The sequence below is a fragment of the Heterocephalus glaber genome, unplaced genomic scaffold, assembly GCF_053883595.1.
Source record: "Heterocephalus glaber isolate CG9 unplaced genomic scaffold, H.glaber_assembly_v1.0 deba00001600, whole genome shotgun sequence".
Lineage (NCBI taxonomy): Eukaryota > Metazoa > Chordata > Mammalia > Rodentia > Bathyergidae > Heterocephalus > Heterocephalus glaber.
Genome location: NW_028258372.1, coordinates 25,929,223 through 25,947,081, shown reverse-complemented (window position 1 = coordinate 25,947,081; position 17,859 = coordinate 25,929,223).

Here is a 17,859-nt window from a genome sequence, read left to right as displayed (position 1 = left end):
ACACATATAAGAGCAGAATCTCAGGAGATGCAATGCATTTTGAATTAAATGCAGGTTTTTCATATGTAGAAAATGAACAGGCTTAACCCAATATTATTTAAAGCTCACCTTACATTTAATAAAATTTCAGAAATTCTATCATACATAAAATAACTATTTTTTATATTTCCATCCCCAAACCATCATCTAAGTCCTTCACTTAAAAAACATTTAAGAATTTATTTAGTAAGCTCAAAATATTGGTATTTATCAGTAAATACTTTACTCATATAAAAGACACTTTACTGTGTGCATTCTCAGGAAAACTTAATTTTTTATATGTATCTCAAATGACTCTATTTGCTAGTGGTTAAAGAACTATAGGTTGTCAAATATATCATTAACATATGAATTTATTATATTTTTCTTTAAATTTTCAACTGTCTCAAAGAAAACAACTCTACTATATTTCATGTCACATGATTTTCATACAACTATGTGTAATTATTAGTATTATTCTCTTGGAACATTTAAAATAAAAGAAAGAAGGGTAGAGATAGTTTTCTTTATCATTTTTATATGTTTAACATATATTATTGCCTGCCTATAAGTAAAACAACAAATGGTATGGATTTAGTTAAAATTTTTAAAAATATATACATGTGTATCAAAAGAACTGAGCACTAGAGAAATTAGGGTTGAGCACTGAAATAATTATTTTTACATTCAAGTACCTGCAACCATGACATATTGATTTGTGGCAATAAACTACATGTCAAAATTAATTCATACATTTTTAACTAAATGTTCTGGATATAATCTAGGACTCAAGAGATTACATGTAGCTGTAAAAGTGCATAACAGGTTAATAAAATGACATGTAATATTTATAAATTAGTACACACAAACATTTGCCAACAACAGATAAGGGTGAGTTATTAACATCCATCATGCAAGAGCTTTTTCATAAATAAAACAACATAATCTTTCTGAGAGTGGGGAAAAAAAATCCATGAGCATCAGCAAGCAAATCGGCTTCCACAAGGGATTACTATAAAGGGCTTGATGGCTCAGCAGTTCTACTCTCTGTGGAAAGAGACCTATTCTTTTATTAAAGCTGGCTAAACAGATAAAGGTTGAACTTTTCAACTGCAAAGTAGGTATAGGAATTGCTCCGTTTTTTTTATCCACTGAGACAAACTGTAAAATTTTACTACATATCACCAATTGCATTTTTCAGCATTAAATATCTGAAAGTTTATCGTGCGACTATCTGCAGTAAATGAGGACCAGAGAGATAAATAATCATCTAAGATGGTGTGCATGAAGATCTACCGTTGGAAGTGGCGATGCACCTGCTTTGTTTTGGTGAGGTTTCTGAGGTTGATGTTTCAACTTTCACGAAACAAAAGTATTCCAAGTTAAAAGAGTGTAAAAGAAGGTTTGAGTAAAAATTGGAAAAGTAAAAATTGAAGTTTGTGTGACTGGGCCAGATGTATAATACCATTAGTTTTATCCCAGTGACAGAATTTTATGGAAAACAATAAACGCTACATAAAAGAATGCTGATGGCATCACTTTACTATTAGCATTAGTTCAGATGTGTATGAGAGTGAATATGCACCAGGGAGAAAAAGAGATTTTTTTCTTTGACCATTAAGTTAATGGAGCTGATAAATGGAATTATAACATTGACACTAAGTGACAGTCATGTTCCTTTAAAATCTGCTGTTTCTTTCTAGTTACTTCAACCTTGAATTTCTAATGTGTACAGCTATTACATTTAATAGTTGTGTTTTGTGACTTTATGTGATTCCAAAGAATACTAAAAAAATGCCACTTCTGCTTGAATAAAGTAAGTTAAAACACATTAGAGAAATTTCAGATCCATATCTGCATATGAATTTTATAATTTGTTCCCCTGAATTTCAAGTATGTCTGTTTTTATCTTAGAATGAATGAAAGAATGGTAATGTAGCTTAAAAAAAAGGACTCCTTTTTCTGTTTTTAAAGAATCAGATGAGAGAATGATAATCATCTGACTGCTTTTATGTAATTGTTTTCTTTCAAGCCAGGAAAAGCATCCATGAGTATATTTCTAGGGAGAAAAGTGACTACTTGTTATATATTTTTAATAAAAAAATTTAGCATATACAAAATGAATGGCTAATACTATTTATTTATTTATTCTGTTTGTTTGAGACTGGTCACACTATGTAGTTCAGGCTAGCCTTGAGCTCACTATGTAGTCCAAGCTGGCCTGAAATATAGTGATCTTCCTGCCTCAGCCTCCCAATGCCGGGATATAGGCATGTGGCACCATGCCTGGCTTCAGTGTCTATATTTTAAAATGAAGAAAGTTGACAGTATAATTTAGACAGAGCAAACATCATATTTTTCCTGAAATTCTTGAAATATTGTGTTGTGAAAAGAGAAGAATGAGGGTTGAAATTTCTCCTATCTGAATGCCATTCAATATACTGAATTATGCGTATATATTTTTGAGAAATATATATCTTTTATCATATTTTATATCTCCACAAAATTTTATAATATATATTATCATTTTTTAATTGAAACTGATATTTTACCAGGTATTTTAAAAGGATATTTAATACATACTTAGGTAAAAATTTAAAGAGTTTTTATTAGAAAAATTATAATTCTGGTTTAATGAATGAGATCTATTTCAAATAAACCAATCTATATTTGTATAAGCACAAATTAAATACAAGTTTTTGAAGGTGTTGACAAAGGTAAGTTATTTTTTAAGCATGCAATTTTAGAAGATTCAAATTATTTAAAGAACCAAGGGAAGGAATTACAAATTCTTTTGTACAGTTATCATACACATAAAAGCTGGGGAGAAGAAAGGAAGGAAGAGTTATTCCTAATTTATATGCTTATCTAAAAGTGAAAATTGGAACTGTTGATATGTGTTGTGACTTGGAAGTAAATAAAATACATTGTCATAAACATTTTATAGAGCAACATTAAACACTAGCTAAGGTTGGTTGAGGTGATCAATAAGTAACAGTTCAAATTGACTAATAATATAATTGTCTTTCTTCAAAGGACATTTTAAATTAACTGTAATCCTTGATTAGAAAATTAGCTAGGATAAAAAGATGGCTTTACAACTTGATGGTATTGATCAACCATGAGCAGTGAGGCCTGGCCTCTATTTTTCAAAGCACTACTCTGTGGAGCTTTCTTAAACATATCTTTGCTAGATAGTCAACAGATTTCAGTTAGGCAGTGAGACTTTGTTTATTATTTTGTTCATTTATGCATTTATTTAAACACTTTCAACATAGATCCATAAAGATAGAGGTAAGAATATTAACCAATGTTTCAATTAAATGTTGTGGTATAACAAATAATTTCAAAACAGAGTAGCATAATACAAACAAATTTTTATTTTCCTTCAGGATTTTTTACTATGGGTTGAGGTGAGTGGGGGGAGGGTTACCTTATGGGGTGGTTGCATTCAGTTGGAGAGTCAATGCTGCAATTGACCCATTCTACCAAGATGAGTTCTACTGTGTTCTGCAAAGATTGGTTTCAGCTCAAATGCTTTTTCATGTAGAATCTCAGATGTAGTTGGTTGTGATAAAATCAGAGTCAGATTGGGCTATTAAACTCAATGCCAGATCATTAGTAAAGTACATGGAGATCATGCACAGGGACCGAGGAAGCTCACAAAAGAAAGAGCCTCCTGGGGCCAGGGATTTAGCTCAGTGGTTTCGCCACCTGCTGGGCAAACACAAGGACCCGAGTTTTATCCCGGGTACCAAAAAAAAAAAAAGAAAGAAAGAAAGAGCCTCCTGTTCTCCTGTTCTCCAAGTTTATTTCTTTAATATTCCTTCTTTTTCTGTGGCTTTGCCACCACAGCACAGTCTTTCCCCCCGTGCAGATGGACTTGTTCTGTGTATGTTCCGAATCCCGAGAATCCAGCAGCAGAAGCTACCAGGCTCCAAAATCTTAGAAATGGAAGAACCAGGGGCCAGGGATTTAGCTCAGTGGTTTCGTCGCCTGCTGCGCAAGCGCAAGGACCTGAGTTCCATCCCCGGTACCAAAAAAAAAAAAAAAGAAAAGAAAAAAAAAGAAATGGAAGAACCATAGTGTTATATCTGGCAACTTTTATCAAATGAAGAAAATCTCAGGCCATGCTCAACTGTATTGAGAGGGAGTTGTAGGAAAGAATGTTTACCAAGACATATATGTAATTCATTGTCAGCCACCTTGTCACCAGTCTCCTTCACATAGTGAATCATAAATATTTCAATGAAGTGGTATAAATAAGACTTTATTTTAAAGTTTCAAGATTTTGTATTGGAATAACCAAAAAGCATTCATACAGAGGAAATATATCAAAATGTGTCAAGCTATCTTCTTACTAATTCCATACCTTAATAATATCTATTTGAAGTAAATATTTTATTTTTCACATACCTGTGGATTTTTCAAAATTCTGTTACCAAGGACAAGCCAAATTGAAGTGCATGTGCTTAATTATTCACATCTAGATTTAGAATACTTTAGTGACAAGATCAAAATTAATGCAAGCATACACTAAATTCTAAAAATTGTCTTTGTATCTCAGTAGGAGAAAAACCCATTTCTTGGTAATCACAGAATATGAATTCTTACAGGAGACTGTAAATAAAATCAAAACATTTCCAGATAATATCATTGCTTTCATGAAGCTTTCTATCTATTGAATAATACAAGCAATACTCAATGGGAAAAATACTGACAAAATTCCACCAGCACTGAAAACAATGATGAACAATAAGACAGAGCAAGTTGTGTAATTTAGATTTCCAAATTTTTTCCTGAGGTGCCAATTTGAATAGAGACATGGCTTCTCTAAAGGAATAAGACACCTAAAAATGTTAAGGGAGTTACAGTATGTAACTTAAAGTAACTTAAATGTAAAAATTAAAGCCTATAAGAAAGAAGTTGGTAGCAATGTCAAGAATTTTAGGCAGCAACATTTTAATACTTTTAGTTTGGTTCAAGGACTGTTATTTCCTTCATGCCATATTATTTTCTTGTGAGCCAAAAATTACAATAGCTCAGCTGAAGCTGCCATACAAATCCTCAGCAATTAGCACTTCATTTAACAGTATCTTGTGAAGGCACTAGATTTTCTGAGATGGCTGAGAATCTTTGATGCCAAAAATTTGTTTCTTTAAGGATTTCTTGGCAAAAATTGATCCATTACTCCCCCGAATCTGGCCTTACAACACAGAATCCACTTCAAGAAATCATGTGTACGTCTCAAAGCCCATCATTTATCTCAATACCACATGCAACACCCTAAATTAAGCTTCCTAAAACTTTCTAGAATTCCACAAATTAGTTGGAAAAAAAATCTTGTTTTAAAATCACTATGTATGCCACCTATATGCATTCTTTATCTTGCTATTTCCTTAAGTACAACTACATCTTAAAAGAGATATGTTGAAAAAATGATTAGCAAAGAGCTTTATTGAACTTATTTTGTCAGTATTAAACTAGGAAAAAAACAGTAATTACAGATCCATTTTTCTGGCACATTTTTTCAGTTTAACCTGGGAAGATATTCATTTCATGGAAAAAACTTTCAGAATTTTACTTCCCATTAATAATTCAACTGGTCATCTAAGAGCTCTGATAAATATCTATGACTAGATTGTTATTTTCAAACCTGCTAATAAAACATCTGTTTTGCAACCCAAGTACCAAAGAGAAATTTCAAAGGGGGTAAACACTGAAACCATTTCCTCCAGAATCAGTAACAAGACAAGGGTACTCTCTTCACTCCTATTCAATGTAATAGTCAAAACTTTAGTCGGAGTAATCAGACAAGAGAAAGAAGTAATAGAAGGACATAGGGTAAAAGAAGAAGTAAAAATATCCTTATACAAAGATGACATGATCATTTATCTAGAAGACTAAAAACTCTGCCAGATGACTCTTTAGAACTAATAAACCAATTCATCAAAGTAGCAGTATAAAAATTAATATATAAAAATTCAGTAGCATTTCTATACAAGGAACTCACCAAGAAAATCTAGAAAACAATCACACTCATATAGCATTAAAAATTAAATACCTATGAATTAACTTTACCCAGGAAATGAAAGTCTTCTACAATGAAACCAAAAGGACTCTGAAAAAAAAATTAAAGGTTTTTGAAACTTGAAAGACAGTCCCTGTTCCTGGATAGACAGAACCAATATTGTCAAAATAGCCATATTACCAAAAACGATATGTAGTTTTAGTGCAATCAAAATATCAACAACATTTTTCACAGAATTAGAAGAAACAACCCTAAAATTTATATGGAACCAGAAAGGACACAGAATAGTCAAAGAAATCATGACTAGGAAGTGGAAATCAGTAGGCATTATGGTACCATATTTCAAGTGATAACTAAAATCTACAAAAGTAAGAAGAGCATGATGTGGGCACAAAAACAGTGTATAAAATAATGGAACAGAATTGATACAGGAATGACCCAGCCTCACCGAACCTTCTGGTCTTTCACAGAATGTGTTAGAGATAAAACACCCACTTTACCAAATGGTCCTGGGAGAAATGGTTACCCAAATGCAAAGAATGGATCTAGATGAATAACACTTATCCTACACTAAAGTAAAATATAAATGGATCAAAGACTTAGATATTAAAAGAGAAACATTGAATCTGCTGGAAGATAAAACAGGACTGTTGAAAACATAGGCATAGGCAAGATCTTTGTGAACAGAATCCCAACTGCACAGGAAACGACAGCAAGAATCAACAAATGGGATTATATCTAATTGAAAAGCTTCTACATAATAAAGTACATGACCAACAAAATGAACAGACAATATGTAGAATGGGAAAAAAAGCCAGCTGCTCTTTGTACCAAGGACTAATATCTAGAATATACAAAGAACTCAGAGCAAAATTAGAGTCCAAAAACAAAAGACCAAATCAAAAACTAAGCAGTTTAAATGAATAGACATTTCTGAAAAGAAGAAATACAGATGGCCAGTAAGTACATGAAAAAATATTCAGCAAGTTTAGCCTTTTAGAGAAATGCAAATCAAAAGAACATTGAGATTCCGTCTTACTCCAGAGGAGTAAAGCTCTCATCAAGAACCCAAAAAACTACAAATGCTGTGAAGTTGTGGGGAAAAAAGAACTCTCTACATTGTTTCCTGAGAAATGTAAACTAGTATAATGATTGTGGAAATCAGTATGGAGATTCCTAAAAATGATTACAAATAGAAATATCCTTAAAGTTGCTATTCCTCTTCTGCGTATCTTCCTGGAAAGGTTAAATATATCATATTGTAGTGCTACATGCATACATATGTTTATAACCATACAATTCATAATAACTACATCTTGAAAGTGACTTATAGGTCAATTAACATATGAATGGATAAAGAAAATATATATCTCAGTTACTTTTTGCTGAGACAAAATATCCAACATCCAAAGTTAAAGTGGATATGGTTTATTTAGCTCACAGTTTATAGAGGTTTCAGTCTGTAGTCAGCTGGCTCCAAGGCAGGGTGAAGGCACATGGCAGAAGAGCTACAGTTCATGGTGCTGGAAGACAGCAACGGGAAGCAAGCAAGAGAACTTAACAAGGACTTTCTGCCCCTTTTATCTTATCCAGACCACTTAGGGTGGGTAATGCTCATACCCTCAATCCTAGTGCCCTTGTGCCTAGCATTGTACCATCACACACTCTAAATTCAGCCACCTGTAACCCCCACCTATGACTGCATGAGGCTTTAAGAGGACATCTATACACAAGTCATAACACTATACATAAAGGAGTACTAGAAACAGAAAAAGAAGTGGAATCTGATAATGTAGTTGAATTGCTTCAGCCTCATGATAAAATTGAATGGATGAAGAGCAGTGTTTTTATACGAAAGAAAAGAAAGTGTTTTCTTGAGATAGAATGTATTCCTAGTGAAGGACATGCTACAAACATGGTTGAAATAAGAACAATGGTTTTAGAAAATTATAAGGACTTAGTTGATCAAGAAGTTGTACGTTTTGAAAGCCTTGACTCTAATTTTAAAAGCTGTATCATGAGAAACGTGCTATTGAATACCAAGGTAAGTCACAAAGTACTGTTTCACAAATGGAAGTTAATTCTTGTAGCAAACTTTGCAGTCTTATTTTAAAAGTTTGTACACTAGAAGCTCCGCGGCTGTCCTGGGCCCCGCCCACACCATCGTGAGGTCCCAGGGGCTTCTTGCAGCCCCACCCCCATCTGACACTCTCCAAGCCTCGACCAGCCAGAAGAGACAAGAAGCTTGAAGCTTCGCGGCCATCCTGGGCCCAGCCCACACCGCAGTGAGGTCCGCTTAGCTGCACGGGGCATCTCCAAGGCCCAGTCCTCCCCTCAACCCCCGCACCCCTCTGGCCTTTCTGCTACCTGGTCCCACACTACAGAGGCACAGAAGATTATAAAGACCCTTGTCCTGAGCGCCACAAGATAGAGCAGAAGTTAGTAACAGAAAGAAAGAGGGCTTCTCAGGCTCCTCAATGAGAACTGAAGCTCAGCGGAAAAGTAAAGAGAACCTCTACAATAAAGGCACATCAGACCACTGTACTTGGTCTGCTGCTGGCTTGCTGAGACTCATTGACTCCTATATGCACAAGGATTCCTACGTTGCTTACTGTGACAACAGAGACATACCTGAAGGAGGCCCGTGATTTCTATTGCTATTTGCAAAAAAGGAAAAAAAAATTTTCTCTTATTTTTAATTCTTAATTTTTACTTTTTTTACTCTTCAAATTTTTACTTTTCTTTCTTTTCTTTCTGTTATCTTTTCTTTTTCTCTCTCTCTCTCTCTCTCACTCATTCTCTTGCTGTCCCACAATGCTCCTCATCTCCCCATTTGTTCCTTTATGCACTGAATTTGGATTTCTTCCTGTTTTTTTCTTCTCTTTTTCCTTCTCTTATCATTACATTTAAAGGAAAGTAAATTCAGTATCTAGCCTCCCTGTTGCTGTTAGGTGATTCTGTTCACATCTTTGTTCTTTCATTTTGCCATTTTCTCTTCCCTTTAACAACTTCTTAGAGTTTGTGTGATCTTTCTGTGTCTTCTGGCCTCACCGCTAAACTTACCTGTTCTTTCTACCTGTTCCTCCCTCCCCAGTTCCTTTTAACTCCACACCCCAAAGGGGAAAGATGCTATTTTGAAGTTTATTCATTATAAACTTATGTTGGGTTGGTCCTCAGTTTTAATTTAACTCACATAGTTAAATGTAATAGATTAATAACTACCGCAAATTGCCATTTTCTAAGCTGTGCTTGATCCTATGGTATTGCCGACTACGTCATTTGGGATAACATGTTGTGACAGATCTAATTGGTTTTCCTTCCTGGTATAAGGAAAATAAAATAGCCTCAGAGTCATTAGAGTCTCAAAACCAAAACACAAGCTATATCTGGAAGACACCTCTGAAAAGCAATCATTCCACAAGGGTTTTAAACACAAGCAATAAAGATACCTACATTAACCAATTTTGAAATATCAACCCAGGAATAAAACCAAGGACAGTATCAAAAACAAAAATGAGAAGACACTTAAGCAAGGCACAAATGCAGGCTTTCATGCCACAAAAAGGAAATTCTGGGAGAAATGAGGTGGAAAAGTCTGATAAGCAACCAGTTGGACACCCAAAAACTGATACCACAGGAAGTAACAAAGCAGAAGCATGAGGCTGTAGAAAATTTCAAAACAGAAATGATCTCCTAGATAAATACAGACATGGTGAGCAGAAAGACATGATTAGATGTTCTAGAGCAGAAACAGATAAGAAAATAGATGAGATCAGAAACATGCTGGAAGCCATGAATGCCCAGGATAAGAAAGAAATGGAAAACATGATCGCCCAAAATAAGAAAGAAATGGAATCCATGAAACAGATTCAAACAGATATTCAGGAGATTAAAAACTCCATTGAAAGCATGCAGAGCAGACTAAGAGAATCTGAAGATAGAATATCACATATAGAAGACAGGATTGCTGTTAAGGACCATGAAAACAGAGATTTCTTAAAGATAGTAAGGGACCATGAGAAATCAATCCAACAACCACTAGATGATGCAAAGAAGAATAACATAAGACTCATAGGAGTCCAAGAAAAAACAGGAGAAAGTACAATTGACATAAAAAAACTGTTCACAGAAGTAATAGTAGAAAACCCAGACAGAGGTAGAGAATTAGACATACAGATAAATGAGGCATATAGAACTCCAATCAGCCATGACCAAAAAATCTAAACCTAGACATATAAAAGTCAAGATCCCGGAAATCCAACAGAAGAATAAAATTCTACAGGCAGTTAGAGAAAAGAAACAAATCACCTACAAAGAAAAGCCCATCAGAACCACAGCATATTTCTCAACACAAACCCTCAAATCAAGGATAGCCTGGAGTGAAGTATTTCAAGCCCTAAAAGAAAATAAATTCCAACTTAGGCTGTTGTATCTGGCAAAATTACCTTTCAAAATCATTGGGGAAATTAGATACTTTCACGACAAAGAACACCTGAGAAATTTCATAAACACCAAACCACCACTCCAAAAATTTTAAGCAATATCCTAGAAAAAGACAATGAAGCTCACAACTCCATGAGGCCCAGCAGAGAGAAGGCACCACACAAGATAAGACACTAAAGCAAAAGGGGGGAAAATAGAGATAAAGGAGCCAAAAACAGTAAAACATCATGACAAGGATGAGTCAATATCTCTCAATTATAAGTATCAATGTTAATGGCCTCAATTCACCAATCAAAAGAAATAGACTAACAAAATGGATTAAGAAACAAAACCAAGAAATATGCTGCATACAAGAAACACACTTAACTCGAAAGGAAATACAAAGACTGAAAGCAAAAGGATGGAAAACTTCTCCAAATGAAAGGAACCCAGAAAAAAAGCAGGCATAGCAATCTTATTTGCAGACAAAGTAGATTTCAAACCGAAACTAATTAAGAGAGATAAAGATGGTCACAACATACTTTTGAAGGGAACAATCCAAGAGGAAGAGATGACAATCCTAAATATATATGCACCAAATACAAATGCCCCCAAATATACAAAACAAATATTTAGGCCAGGGATTTAGCTTACTGGTTCCTCCACCTGCGTTGCAAGAGCAAGGACCAGAGTTGGATCCCCAGTACAAATATATATATATATAAATGGACATGGAAAACCAAATAAGCACTAACAAAATTATAGTGGGGGACCTCAACACCCCTCTCTCACAGACAGATCAACTAGGAAAAAAATTAACAATGCAATTCTAGAACTAAATGAAGCTATAGAACAAATGGACTTAATAGATGTTTACAGAGTGTTCCACCCCACAAAATCAGAATACACATTCTTTTCAGCTGCACACGGGTCATTCTCCAAAATAGATCACATGCTAGCTCATAGGACATATCTAAGTAAATGTAAAAGATTCAAAGTTATCCCCTATATATTATCAGACCATAGTGCAATACAATTGGAGATCAATACAAAAAGAAACCGCAAAACACCCACAAACACAGTGAAAATTGAACAACACTCTCCTGAACAACCAATGGGTCACAGAGGAAATTAAAGAAGAAATCAGACAGTTTCTACAAGTAAATGAAAATGCCAGCAAAACATGCAGGAATCTGTGGGACACAATGAAAGCAGTTCTATGTGGGAAATTCATAGCAGTGGATGCCCATATTAGGACAACAGAGAGAACTCAGTTAAATAACTTAAGGCAGAACATCAAACTCCTAGAAAAAGAAGAGCATAACAAACCCAAAGCTCATACAAGAAAGGAAAATATAAAGATCCAAGCAGAAATCAATGCAATGGAAACTAAGAGAACAATACAAAAAAATCAATGAATCAAAGAGTTGGTTTTTTGAAAGAATAAATAAAATTGATAAACTTTTAGCCAACCTTATCAAAAAAAGGAAAGAAAAGGCTCAAATCCATGGAATTAAGAATGAAAAAGGGGAAGCAACAACAAATCCAGCAGAAATCCAGAGAATCATCAATACCTACTTTGAGAACCTATACTCTAATAAAATGGAAAACACAGAAGAAATGGACAGATTCCTAGATACATATGAAATGCCAAAATTAAATGAAGAAGATACAGAAATTCTAAACACCCAAAAAACAATGAATGAAATTAAAAATGTAATAAAAAACTTACAAACAAAGAAAAACCCAGGTCCTGATGGCTTCACTCCTGAATTCTACAAGACATTTAAAGAAGAACTATTGCCACTACTCTCTAAACTCACCAAGGAAATTGAAAGAGAAGCAAGGCTTCCAAATTCATTCCTGGAAGCAAGTGTGACTTTGATCCCCAAACCAGGGAAAGAACCAACCCTAAAAGAGAAGTACAGACCAATCTCCCTAATGAACATATATTCAAAAATCCTCAAGATACCGGCAAACAGAATACAGAGTGTCATCAAGAAGATCATATACATTGACCAAGTCGGATTTTTCCCAAGGATGCAAGGATGGTTCAACATCCATAAATCAATAAATGTAATACACTATATTAACAGAGTCAAGGACAAAAACCACATGATCATCTCAATAGATGCAGAAAAAGCATTTGACATAATCCAACACCCTTTCATGATAAAAAATGCTACAGAAAATTGGACTAGAAGGTCTTTATCTCAACCTGATTAAGGCTATCTATGAAAAAAGAACAGCCAACATCATACTAAATGGTCAAAAACTGAATATTTTCACGCTAAAATCAGGAACAAGACAAGGATGCCCACTATCACAACTCTTGTTCAATATTGTTTTGGAAAGACTAGCCATAGCAATTAGAAAAGAGAAAGAAATAAAAGGAATAAAGATAGGAAAAGATGAAGTGAAACTGTCATTATTTGCTGATGACATAATACTTTAAATAGAAGATCCAAAAAACTCAGCCAAAAGTCTTCTAGACCTAATTGACAGATTTAGCAGAGTAGCTGGATAAAAGGTCAACACTCAAAAAACAATGGCCTTCTTATACGCAAATAGCAGACCCATTGAGAGAGAAATTTGGGAAATTATTTCTTTTACAATAGCATCTAAAAAAATGAAATATCTAGTAATCAACCTAACAAAGGAAGCAAAAGACCACTACACTGAAAACTACAGCTCTCTGAAAAAGGAGATCAAAGAGTATGTAAGAAAATGGAAAGATATCCCTTGTTCCTGGGTAGGAAGAACCAGTATAATGAAAATGGCCATACTTCCAAAACTACTATATAGATTTAATGCAATGCTGATTGAAATTCCAACAATATACTTCATGGAACTAGAGAAAACAATACAAAAATTCATTTGGAAGGGGAAGAAACTTAGAATAGTAAAAGCAATTCTAGGCAACTGAGACACGGCTGGGGGTATCACAATCCTCAACTTGAAACTATACTAAAAGCTACAGTGATAAAAACAGCATGGTGCTGGCAAAGAAACTGACTCAAGGATCAGTGGAATAGATTATAAGATGCAGAAACAACTCCAGACATACTCAGCCACCTCATCTTTGACAAAGGAGCCAACCACCCTCATTGGAGGAAAGATAGCCTATTTAATAAATGGTGCTGGAAAAACTGGATTTCAACCTGCCAAAGATTAAACCTAGACTCATACCTATTACCGCACACTCAACTAAGATCGAAGAGGATTAAAGATCTAAATATTAGGACAGAAACACTAAACTTGCTGGAAGATAAGTTAGGTAGAACTCTTGATAACATCTGCATAGGAAAAGACTTTGTGAATAAATCTTCAGTAGCACAGGAGCTAGTACAAAGAATCAACAACTGGGATCTCATCATATTAATAAGCTTCTACATTGCAAGAGAAACTACCAACAGAGCTAAGAGTCAACCTACAATGTGGGAAGAAATTTTTAGCAGCTGTACCTCAGACAATGGTCTACTATCAAGAATATATAAAGAACTGAAAAAAATCAGACCCCAAAATTCAAAGACCCAATTCAAATATGGACATCCGAAATGAACAGACATCTCTCAGACAAGAAGAAAAAACAGCAAATAAATATATGAAAAAATGTTCAACATCACTGGTAATTTGAGAGATGCAGATGAAAACAACACTGAGATTCCACCTCACCCCACAAAGATTGGCTGCTATCAAGAAATCAACCAATAACTAATGCTGGCAGGGGTGTGGAAAGAAAGGATCCCTTCTCCATTGTTGGTGGGAATGTAGATTGGTGCAACCACTGTGGAAATCAGTTGGAGAAACCTCAAAGAAGTAGGACTACAGGTCCCATTTGACCCAGATATTCCCCTACTGGGAATCTTCCCCAAAGAATTAAAAGAATCATACCACAGTGATATATGTACACTTCTGTTTATAGCAGCACAGTTTGTAATAACTAATGCTTGGAAACAACCCAAATGCCCATCGACTGGAAACTGGATAAAGAAGATGTGTTTTTTTTTATAAATTGGAGTACTACTCACCCATGAAGAATGAGAATCTAGAGACATTTATAGCTAAATGGATGTATATTGAGGCTGTACTTTTAAGTGAAATAAATAAGACACACATGTGTAAATACTGCATAGTTTCTCTAGTGTGAGAAATTGAAAGTGTAAATAAGGATGAAAATGATTAAAATGAATAATTGATAATTTGAAATAGGAAAAGGTCCAAGGGTTTGGGGATGGCAGGAGAGGAAGGGGAAAGGGAAGAAGGGAAAGGAAAAATTATGAGAAAGAAAAACATATGGAATCAAACTCTGTGTAATTAGGGAAGGGTGGAGTGGGTGAAGGGTGCACAGGTAATGGGAGAAAAAATAAGAACTAAGTTACATCATGTTCTGATACAAACGCCCAATGATAAATGTAAATGTATTTTATACCTAAAATGTACCAATAAATACATATATAAATTAAAAAATCATACCACAGTGATATATGCTCACCCATGTTTACAGTGGCACAGTTTGTAATAGCTAAAACTTGAAAAAAGCCTAATTGCCCAACAACTGGAGATTGGATAAAGAAGATGTGGTTTTTCTATAAAATGGAGTACTACTCAGCCATAAAGAATGAGAAACTAGAGCCATTTGTACCTAAGTGGATGCACATTGAGGCCATATTCTTAAGTGAAATAAATAGGATTCACATGTGTAAATACAGAATAGTTTCTCTGGTGTGAAAAAGTAAAAGTGTCAATAAGGATCAAAATGTATAGTTGATATTGTGAAATAGGAAGAAAAAGAGTAAAGGAGTAGGGGAAGTGGGAGGGGTAGGAGAAGGAAAAGAAGGGAAAAGGAAAAATAAGACAAAAGGAAAAAATGGAAACAAAATCTTTGTAAATAGGGAAGGGACGAAGGGTTGAAGGGAGGGCAGGGAAATGGGGAAAATATAGGAACCAAGATGCATCATGTAAAGGAACAAGATCCCAATGATGAATGTAACCATATTGTATACCTAAAATGTACCAATAAATAATGAAAAAAAAAGTTTACACACTAACCTTCAACAATCACCACTCTCAGTCAAAATCAGTATCAAGGGAAAATCCTCGACCAGTAAAAGGATTACAACTTACTGACAGCATATATGATCTCTAACAATTTTTAATGATAAGACATTTTAATCAAAGTATGTACATTTTTAGGCATAATATTATGATGACTTAGACACATTATATTGAAAATTCAACTTATATGTTTATTAGAAAACCAAAAACCACATGACTTCCTTTTTTGCAATATTCAAATGTATTGAGATAGTCTGGAACTGAGCCTGCAATATCCAAAAGTCATTTTGCATGATAAATTCAGCCATCCAAGTCATTTCTGAAATGCTATAATTTGGATCTGCAATGACCCCTAAACTCAAGAATTAAAGAATTGGTTTTCAAGGACGCTCTAATGAGAAGCAGTGAAACTTTTGAGAAATTGTGTCTGGAAGGCAGTCCTTAGGTCACTGAGGTTATCCACTCAAATTTTACTGTGCAGTGCTGGTCGTTCCCCTCCCTCCTTTAACTTTCTGGCAATGAGGTGAGCAACTTTGCACTGTCACGCATATCCACTGTGATGTGCTGCTTTACTGCACCGAGTCAAAATTCTGAGCACACCAGGTTTGGATTGGAACATCTAACACCACCAGTTAATATAAATCTTTTCTCCTCATGAGTTGACAACCTCAAGTTTTTGTTATAATGGTGGAAATATGGCTAATAAACTGGGTAAGATTGACTGTTCTTCTCGATGTGGTGTATATTTTCATAGTTCTAATATGTACATGACAACTATTTCTAAATTCCTATTCTGAACAAAACACAATCCTAAAACAATTTAAACATGAGAAATGGAATTATACCTAAAATATTCCTAATTTTCTGTATGTAGAAAGTATTTGTATTTAAATGTTATAAACTTCGGACAGAAAAGCTACAGCCTAAGCTCATTTAGGAATACAAAGTCCTACATATTAGCAAATATAATTAAATAGCATATGAAATTATCTAATTTCAACAAATGGAAGATTTATTCCAGAAATTTAATTGAAGGATTCAATTTAAGAAATAAATAAATTTAGTAACCATTTTAGAATGGCTGAGAAAAATTATCACATGTTTACTATCATATGCTAATGGACTCACAATTCAGCATTTTAGTTTACAATCATGCAGTAAACTTGAAATTGCATTATAATTTGCAAATGTTAAAATATTTATTCTTTAAATCAAAAACTGTATTATTTAAAGAAAATATTAGACAGTGTTGCCAGTCAAAAATGCCAACAACATATGCTATTACTGAATTAGATGTATTATATAATATAATAATTAAAGAGAAAATAGAAAGTAATAAAAAAGAAAAGTAGTAAAAAAAAGTAAAGTGGTAGTAAAAAAAACCTCTATTATATATGATAATGTTATTTATATGTAGGAAGATGTGATACTCTCCAGCATATTTTAGTGAGTTTGGGAGTGAAAATATAGTATTATATATAAAAAAAAGAAAAGTACCCAAAGACAGACATGAAATAAGAGAAAAAAATGTTTGGGGCACCATTTACAAAGAAAATGTTTTGAAATTATAGCAAAGCAATCTTATTTCTTAGATGTCAATTGAACCTGATTAGTACTGCCATTCTGATGAAAGTTTAGTACATTTTCTTAATGATGTATTTAAGACAAATCACTCAGAAATGTGGCCTCGAGTCAAGCTTTAATATGTTATTTGGAAAAGGAAATTTGGTTTTCACATGTATACATCCCCTTTATATTAAGGAGCAAATAGAAATGTATTTGGGACCAAAATAATACATGTGTATATGCTACTACCAGATATAAAAAATGGTGTTGAGAAATATTAGGTTAGGGAAAGTTTTGAAATTTATTATATTGAGAAGGTTTTAGCCTTTTAAAAATATATTAGACAATTTTGGTAATAATTGGCTTCTTTAGTCCCTTTACACTAAATTTTCTTTGACTTAAAGACAATCTGAAAATATTTTCTCTTTCAAGAAAAAGAAAAAAAGATGCTATGGTCATGAAACTTGTTTTGTATCTTCTACCTTTTGCTTTTACATGGCCTATTGTTAGATATATCACTGTTATGGCTTATGCCTAGATGCTGCACTCCAAAAAAAAAAAAAATTGCCTCATGCAATAATAGGTGGGGCTTTACAGGGGTGGCTGGATCTAGAGTGTATGATGATGGAATTAATTCATGGTTTATTGCTAGGATCAAGGGGATAAGGGTTAACTGTGTGAGGACTACACACCTTAAGTAGCCTGGATAAGATGCAAGGGGTTGAAAGAACTGTGGTCATTGTTGTTGCTCTGCTACCTCCTGC